We start from the raw sequence: 9,601 nt of genomic DNA on the forward strand, positions 1-9,601 counted from the left end.
GGCCCCCAGGAAAATGTCACTCACATAATTTACATAATTATCTGGGTATAAAATAGAGAAGTGTCATGACCTAAAATGCCCCATGTTGTGTGAAGTGTATTCACTTAGAGACCGTATCTTTCCAGCTTAGTCAAATAGCTCATCTAATGCCAGAAGGAAGGATCTGGGAAAATGTAGACACTGTTCAAGACTTCTGCTTTACCTGTCCTTTTGATTGCTTATATTCTTGAGATTATTAGCAAAACTTTACAATGGATAAAATCTCTTATTCCTGAGTCTGAGTCTGATTTGACAATCTTGTCTTTTATGTTGTCTGACTCTAATATCCTTTTTTGTAATGTCAAGTGTTGGAATCAACGTTATGCTTGTCTCATAAAACAAGTTAGAAGTGTTTTGTGTTTTCCTATTTAGTAGAAAAATTGTGTAAGGTTGGTATTTTTTTCTACTTAAATATTTGGAGGAACTTACCAATGCAGTCATATGGGCCTGAGTAGTACTTTATGAAAAGTTATGGACTTCCCCTTGTGGTGCAATGTGGCACAAAAGCCCCTCTTTGGCAAGACAATAGATAGGTGCCCCTTCATGAGATGCCTTCATCTTCTCTCTCTGTGGTTAGGCAAGTGACTTTCTTATTGTGTTGCAGTCTGAGACTCTTACTATACCTTCTCCGGCTTCCTATTTTAATGGTCACAACCATTTCTCCAAATTAATCTCTTGTGAATCTAATCCTGTCTTTGCATGTGCTTCTTAGAGGACCAGAACTAACACATTTGGACTTTGTTCTAGCAGGTAGATACCTAGGAGTCAGCTCCATACAACTACGGCTTATTTTTAAGCTATGTTAGGGGGCAAGTCTAGAGTAGAAATTTTACTGTCAGGCTAGTTTAGTCCTGCTTACACGGTGTACTCTTCTTGGGGTCCTAGTGAATGTCTGGAGTTCTCAGTGAGGACAAGGCTGGTGGAAATTAAATGCTTTCCCAATCTCATGCTGGTTTTGGGAATTAAGCTTAGTGTTCAGCAATGAACACAAAGGGATGTGTGTGCGGATTTCTGAAATTTCTTTCTCTGCACAACTTCCTCCTCCCTGGTACCGTGCCCTGAAAATTCAAGCCATCTCAGTTTCGCTCAAGTCTCGTCTTTGCCTCCTTCACTCAGCAAGACTGCAACATGATCCAGACTGCTTAAACTCCGAAAAGCAGGGCAACTGTAGGGTCACCTTACTCATCCTCTATAGTGATCTGTCCTTTGCTGCCAATTGTCCAATGTCTGAAAAGCTACTTCACACATTCTTTTTCCCCTAGCTTCCTGAACACTGACAGCCAATCTTTTTGTAAAATTTCTAATATATGTACTTAGAGCTATGTATTTCCCATAAGCATTTCTCACAGCTTCCTACAAGTTTTTATATATTGTACTTTCATTAGCATTCATTTAAAAATATTTTCTAAATTCCACAATGATTTATAGCTTGACTTGCGGCTCATTAGGAATATGATCCTTGAATTACAAGCACTTGGGACTTTTTTTTATTTTTACGTAACTGATTTCTGGTTTAATTCATACTCTATATGATTTCAACCTCTGTAAATTAGTTGAGATTTGATTTGTGATCAATCATATGGTTAGTTTTGGTGAATGTTTTGGGTGAACCTTAAAAGAATCTGTATCTTAAAATTTTTGGATGTACTATTTTATATTATGTCTTATTCATATGTATGGTGCCAGTACACAGGAAATAGTAGGATTTCAACATATATAGAATTGAGTAACTCAAAAGTTTTTACTTGGGCAATTCCAGACCAAATAAGAGAGGATGGTGATAACACTGCAAGATGTAGGCAGAGGGACACCTGGGTAGCTCAGTAGTTGAGCATCTGCCTTGAGTCCAGGGCGTGATCCCAGGGTGCTGTGATGGAGTTCCAGAATCTGGTCCCACATCACATCAGGCTCCCCGTGGGAAGCCTGCTTCTCCCTTTGCCTCTCTCTCTGGGTCTCTCATGAATAAATAAAATCCTTTAAAAAACCCCCAAAAAACAAAAAACAAGGTGTAGGAAAAGAGAAAACCATTTCTAGTAAGTTGGAGCCTAATTGAGAAACCTTAAGTTAAAGCATGACGTTTCCTCCCCATTCCAAACAATATTAATGCCAACGCTTTATGTGCTGGAAGTTATCCCAATATTTTTCCTTCCTGGTTTTCTACCAATTTTCCCTTAATTCGTTATAAGCTCTGTATCACTAGTGCTGTGTGACAGTAAAAAACAATATTTTAGGAAAAGTTAATGATGTTGATCTATAAAGCTCAGAGACACAAGAAATTGTTATTTTTATTTCTCCACTTCCCCCCAGACAATTCATGATTGTTTTTGAGAGATTACATGAGAATATGTCTAATATCTCTATGCAAAGGTCCAATTTTTATTTTTTTATTTTTTTTTATTTTTTTTTTAAATTTATTTATTTATGATAGTCACACACAGAGAGAGAGAGAGAGGCAGAGACATAGGCAGAGGGAGAAGCAGGCTCCATGCACCGGAAGCCCGACGTGGGATTCGATCCCGGATCTCCAGGATCGCGCCCTGGGCCAAAGGCAGGCGCCAAACCGCTGCGCCACCCAGGGATCCCAAGGTCCAATTTTTAAAGTAGAATCACTGTTGAATCTTCCAAGTCAATTTTTATTCAACTCAGTTCTAATAGTTAGAACTATTATTAAATACATCTTCTAATACATTTAACCTTTGCACTTTACCCCTTTTGCCAACCTTGTTCTGGACACTGACATTTTTGTTTTAAGATTTTGTTTATTTAAGAGAGAGAGAGAGAAAGCATGAGTTGGGGGAGAAGAAAGAGAGCGACAAGCAGACTTGGTGCTGAGCATGGAGCCCACATAGGGCTGGATTCCAGGACCCCGGGATCATGACCTGAGCCAAAGGCAGACACTTACCCGACTGAGCCACACAGTGCTGGATGCTGGAATTTTGACTATAGAAAGGAGGATACAGATTTAGATGAGGCTACGAGCACCTTCTATAGGCTTGTAAGATACCTCTTACGCACTGTCCTATGTTCTCTAACCTCCGATTCCAGCCACAGTTCTGGTGAACTGTCTGGAGCAGGTTTTGCCCCGCTCTGTGCTGATAGTGCCTTGCTTCAGGTATGCACCAGGAATGTAGCTTCCGGTCCTAAGGCTTCTCTGATGCAGCAGTGTGTGATGCTGTGGTACCGGCTCTCCAAGTCTTTGCATCGCCATGGAGATGTAGCAGTTAACACCCCTTAGGAGCAGCCTTCAACAAGGACGAGCTGCTGCTGAGAGATAAATCCTACTCCATTTCATTCTTTGGGAGTTGGTGGTTCTGAGACAAAGTTGAATAAGAATCCTGAGAAGGATCTGCACATGCTAAGTCATCTATTAACAGTGGTGGACTACTCCATAACACTACCTGTTTTGCTTATATTCTTTCCTTTTTCCCGTTCACTCCTTTCATTCCTGCTCCCTGGGATCACATTTTGAAATAGAATGTGCCTACCTTTGTCTCAGGCACTGCTTTCAAGAATAACCTAGATTAAGGGGCACCTGGGTGGCTCAGTCGGTTAAGCGTCTGACTTCTGACTTCAGCTCAGGTCATGATCTCAGGGTCAGGGGGAGAGTCTGCTTTTTCCTCTCCCTCTCCAGTAGGTAAATAAAACCTAAAAAAAAAAAAAAAAAAAAAAAAAACAGGATTAGGACAATAGGTTAGGAGGATGTTGGTGGATTATATAATGCAGGAATATAATTTTCCTTGACTCTGCATATGCTACAAAGGAACATGCATTCAGTTGACAGCACAGTTTATGGTAATTTTGATGATTTTCCATCTCTTTTCTTTTTGAACATTCATCATCCATCCTGAAGCCTGAATGCCTAGAGAAAAAAAAAAAGTTGGGTTCAAATTAGCTTAAAATTGAATAGGCAAATTTTTTGTGACGCTAGCTCTAAGCAGTTTTTCTTTGTGAGGGGGCCCTCAGCAATTTGGTTGGATACTTCAATCTAATAAGGAGGAACCCTCAGTCTACTTAATCAGGTAAAGCTTTTTGTTGCTTTGGAAACAGTCATATCATATTTCTTATTCTCCTTGATTAAAAAGCTGGAGCTTTGACTGCTATAATTCCTTTTGCTAAGAAACTCAAGCATACCTTAAAAATGTAAATTACTGGAGCACTACCAGGCCTACTTATTCATGAAAACTGAAGGAATACCCTGAAAGATATAGGGAGTTATTAGCAACAAATTAAAGTTGCCTACATGTCAGCCCTGAGAAAAATGTTAACAATGATAAGGTTTTACTCATTTAAGATATTAAAGACACTACAGAAAGCAAATGGTAAAATTTCCCTGCCCCCTCACAGGAAGTTGTTTTTCTAGTGGTGGGGAAAGTGAGACAATAGCAAATTCAATAATTAAAATACATAGCATTTCAAATAAAGGCTATAGATAAAAATAAACTAGGAAGGAAAGAAGGAGCAAGGTTTTTGTATTGTCTTGTTTAACCCACAGGTCTTGTTGAGGCAATAACAGTTGAACAAAGATCTGAGTATCAGTCATATCTGATTATCCAGATATCTGGATATCTGAGGGAGGAGCATTTGGGGAGAGAAAGCTCTAGGATAGAAAGAGGTCTGTCTGGTTTGACATATATGAGCATTAGAAGATACGGTTCAAAAGGGGGAGGACAAGGGAGGCAGTGGCAGGTCACCTGAGAGAGGGGTCCTCAAGATATGCAGGGCTGTGTTATACACCGAGGGAGATTTTGAAAAACTAAGGCCATTTTGATGTTACTATGATTGGGGTGGTGGTACGGGCCTTTAGTAAATAGGCAACATTTAGAAAAGTAAGCGGTTTCAACCAATAAGGTGGTTTTCCACATTTTGAGTGAGCTTCAAATGTCCTTCTGCTCATTCCTGCGGATTATGTTAACTTCTAAATTCCATTCATAGCAAGCTAAAATACTGGGATTAAGTCTCCACTGAAAACAAGTATACATCCTAGGATAAATATATTTGAACAAATTCAGACATCTTTTGCTAATATTTTCTTTAAAATATTTTTCTGGGGATCTCTGGGTGGCTCAGCGGTTGGGCGCCTGCCTTTGGCCCAGGGTATGATCCTGGAGTCCTGGGATCGAGTCCCACATTGGACTCCTTGCATGGAGCCTGCCTCTCCCTGCCTGTGTCTCTGCCTCTCTCTCTCTCTCTGTGTCTTTCATGAATAAATAAAATCTTTTAAATAAATAAATAAATAAATACATAAAATTTTCTGTCTCATACTCTCTTTTCCTTGCTTTTTGAAGAGTTCAATTTCAAGTCTGTTAGACCACTTGCTACCATTCCATCAGCTCATTGATGCTTTGCTTATTTAAAAACATCTTTTTCTCAGTATATTTAAATTTGGATGATTTCTAGTGACCTGTCTTCAAGTTTAACGATCCTTTCATTGTTGTGTCTGACCACTGATAAACCTACCAAATAATTTCAGGTATTGTATTTTTCAGTTCTAGGATTTCCTTTTTTTTTTTTTTTTTTTAAATATTATCTGTATCTCTTGAAATTTCCTATCTCTTCATCTAATTTATCTTCCCTTTACTAAGATTCTTTGATGCATTTGTCATGCTTGTTTTAAAGTCTTCTCTACTGGGATCCCTGGGTGGTGCAGCGGTTTGGCGCCTGCCTTTGGCCCAGGGTGCGATCCTGGAGACCCGGGATCGAATCCCACGTCGGGCTCCCGGTGCATAGAGCCTGCTTCTCCCTCTGCCTGTGTCTCTGCCTCTCTCTCTCTCTCTGTGTGACTATCATAAATAAATAAAAAAAAAATTAAAGTCTTCCCTACTAATTCCAACATCTACACTGATTTGTCTTTCTACTGATTTATGACAAAGGCAGTGATCCAGAGCAGTGGAAAAAGGACGGTTTTTTGGACCGTGGTCAGTAGGATAACTATATTGAAATTAATTAATTAATTAATTAACCCTTACTTCATATCCTACTGCAAGATCCATTCTACACAGTGAGATCTAACTGCTCAATGAAAAACAGTATGTTTTTAGATATAACATGTAATATAGATGTAAATTCTTACATGTCACATAGGTGTTTTTAGCAGGATAGCAAAGGCATGAACCATAAAGGAAGACTGATAAATTCGACTTTAATAAAAATAAAACATTTACATTTATTAACATTTAACAACAGATAATTAAAATGCAAGCCACAAGATTAGAGAAAGGTGTTTTTTTGAGGCAGTATTTATAAAGGAAAATGGACTCACATTAGCATAAATAAGTCAACTAGAAAAAGACAAAAACCCAATAGAAAATAAAAGCTCAAAAGGTGCTTTACTAAACAAGGATATTCAAATGACTAGTAATCACATGAAAAGATGTTCTTTTCTCTTTAGTCATCAGAGAAGGGTAAACTGAAACCACACAACCACCAAATGTTGGTGAGGGTTTGGAGCAATGAAAACTCACTATACACTGCTGGTTGGGGTGTAAATTTAAAAGAGTTTGGCACTATCAACAAAAGTATAAGCATAACCTATTCCATTCTTAGGAATATATATATATCCCTATAGAAATATGTATCTATGTGATACAATCTATCTATAGGTACATATAACATACAGATATGTATAATGATGTTCCCAGTAGTAGGGTTTGTAATTACCCCAAACCTCGAAATAACATGAACATCCAGGATCAGTATAAATAAAAGACCAGACACAAAAGACTCCTTATTATATGATCTAATTTTTATGAACTGTCCACAATAGGCAAACCTATAAAGACAGAAGGTAGGTTTGTGGTTCCTTAGGGCTGGAGCTACAAGGGTGGTAGCTGATGAGTTTGGAGTTGTTTTGAGGTGATGAAAACGTTCTACAATTGTGATGATGATCTCTCTGTGAATATACTAAAGAACTACTGAATTGCACACTTTAAATAGATGAATTGTATGATATGCATTATATTCTCAATACTGTTACTTAAAAAATAATAGTTTAAAGGACAAAATGTATTATATTCATATAATGGAATGCCAGACGGCATAAAATAACGTAAGGAAAAAAAAAACCTGTTACAAGCAATAATAACATGGATGAATTTCAATTATAATATAAAGTGAAAGAACCAAATATTATAGAAAACTTAATGGATGATTCATTTCATTGAAATTCACGATCATACAAAACTAATCTATGTATTTGAGGATGAGGCAATGGTTATGTTTGGGGGAGAGGTTGCCTCTGACTGGGCAGGGGGATGAAGGGGGTTAGGGATGGTCTATCTCTTGATTTGCATGGTGGTTCCAAGGATATCTGCTTTAGTCCTTGAAAGTTTATGAACTGCACATTTATAGTTTGCACACTTTTCTGTATTTTGGACTTTAACAAAAGTTTCTTAAGTCTATCATGAATAAATAAATGAAATCTTTTTTTTAAAAAAAGAAATGTCTCAAAAAATATATATATTTCTAAAAATCCAGTTCAGTTATTTGTCCTATTAGTATGTATTGGAACAGGGCCTAAAGAATACATAAACATGGGGATCCCTGGGTGGCTCAGTGGTTTAGCGCCGCCTTCAGCCCAGGGCATGATCCTGGGGTCCCGGGATCGAGTCCCAGGTCGGGCTCCCTGCATGGAGCCTGCTTCTCCCTCTGCCTGTGTCTCTGCCTCTCTCATAAATAAATAAATAAAATCTAAAAAAAAAAAATACATAAACATAATAGTGTTGTTTTTTTTTTTGTCAGTTGGATTATGGAGGATTTTTATTTTGTTCTATACATTTTTCAGTATTTTCCCAATTACCATAGTGGACATATATACATTTATCGCTAGGAAAAAAAAATGCTATAAAAACACGATTGTCTGACTTACTGTCTCACTTTTATTGTAATTCATTCACGACGTAGGAACTTTGCCCTTTTATTCCTAGATAGGAACTCATGTGGCATCTTCGAGCAGGGGTGGACTGCGGGTCTGGGGGCTTTCTCGGTGGCCTTGCCGCCTGCAGGAGCTCACCGGGGGCCGCCCGCTGGGGAGCAGCAGCAGAGCTGCAGGGTCGGGGCCCAGGGGGTGCAGAACTGGTCTGGGCACTGGGGCAGCCCAGGAGCGGGCGGGTGATGGCCCTCGAGGAGTCGAAGTCCTTGCTGCATCACTGCGGTGGGCCCGGGCCGGGCCTGGGCTGGCAAAGCGGCTCCGGCCTCGTGCCCGGTGAAGCGCCGTCTAGTCCACCCTGGCCGTGCCTGTTCTTGCAAGGGCAGCAGCCAAGAACGTGTGTTTGTTTTTACATTTTCGGAGAGGCCGTCGAAACACACACACCCGCGACAGGGGCCGTTCCCGCTCTGCAAATCCTGCAAACGCCGGGCGCGGGCCGCGGGCGGGAACCGCGTGCCAAGTCCCGGGCGCGGTTTCCAGGGAGGTCGGGCTCGCCGGGGCGGGCGCGGGGCGCGGGGCGCGGGCGGGGGGGCGGGCAGCTGCGCCCCGGGTCACGGGGTCGGGCCCCCCGCCCCGTCCCCCGCGCCCCGGCCGGGAAGGCACGCGCTCCGCACCGCATCAACTCACCTCGCACATCCCCATCCCGGGCTCCGCGGGCTCCGCGCAGCCTCCTCCGACCCGAGCCTCTCCCGCGCCGGCCCGAACTGGCGGAGCAGCGCTGCGGGGGCGGCGAGCTGCCGGCGCCTGCGCAGTGGCGGCCGGCCGGCGGGGCTCAGGGCGCAGGCGCGGCCCGAGGGGGGGCGGGGGGCCGAGGGAGGAGCGCGGCGGCGGCGGAAGGACGCGGCGTGCGGGGTCGGGGCGCGGGCGGAGCCTCGGCGAGCGTGGTCCCCTGCATCGCGTCTCCGGCGTTTTCACCGGCTCGCGGGACGCTGTCAGTGGTTTCGGCCCGCTGGCTCCCCAACCCCCAGGACCGAGGGCCTCTCCCGCCCCGCGGCTCCTCCGCGGCGCTCCTGACGCGTTAGGCTTGATGATGGGGGCGGGGGCTGCCTTCCCTCTGAACCCGGCCGCGGAGCGTCCTTGGCCTCGACGCCCTGGATGCCGGCAGCAGCGCCCCGCGCCCCCGTGACCACCAAGCACGTTTCTAGACGCTGCCGAACGCCTGCGGAATCCCTCCTACCGAGGACTGCTGTCCCGCGGGCTGCAACCGGGGGCTTGAGACGACGAGTGGGGAGCCCGCGCGCCCCGAGCCCCCGTGCCCCGATGTACCGAGCCCCCATGTTCCGAGACCGCATGCACGGAACCCCCATGCCCCGAGCCCGCATGCATGGAACCCCCATGCCCCGAGCCCCCACGCACCGAGCCCGCATGCACCGAGCCCCCACGCACCGAGCCCCCACGCCCCGAGCCCCCGTGCCCCGAGCCCCCGTGCTCCGAGCCCCGATGTACCGACCTCGCATGCACCGAGCCCGCATGCACGGAACCCCCATGCCCCGAGCCCGCATGCACCGAGCTCCCACGCACCAAGCCCCCACGCACCGAGCCCGCATGCACTGAGCCCCCTACGCACCGAGCCCGCATGCACCGAGCCCCCACGCACCGAGCCCGCATGCACCGAGCCCGCATGCACCGAGCCCCCAC

General features: G+C 44.2%; 1 long non-coding RNA gene across 2 annotated transcripts; it reads right to left on the reverse strand.

Moving 5' to 3' along the window:
• Positions 1-2,651: 2,651 nt before the first annotated feature.
• On the reverse strand, positions 2,652-8,716 carry LOC144305605 (uncharacterized). 2 transcript variants are annotated; one of them, XR_013372624.1, is made up of 3 exons: positions 8,591-8,716; positions 7,904-8,276; positions 2,652-3,898 (listed from the first exon to the last, which is right to left on the reverse strand). It is a non-coding gene; the product is annotated as an uncharacterized LOC144305605 (long non-coding RNA). The 2 variants fall into 2 exon arrangements; XR_013372623.1 differs by lacking the exon at positions 2,652-3,898 and having other exon boundaries at positions 7,891-8,276.
• Positions 8,717-9,601: the final 885 nt, after the last annotated feature.

The sequence above is a fragment of the Canis aureus genome, chromosome 35 (genome assembly GCF_053574225.1).
Source record: "Canis aureus isolate CA01 chromosome 35, VMU_Caureus_v.1.0, whole genome shotgun sequence".
NCBI lineage: Eukaryota > Metazoa > Chordata > Mammalia > Carnivora > Canidae > Canis > Canis aureus.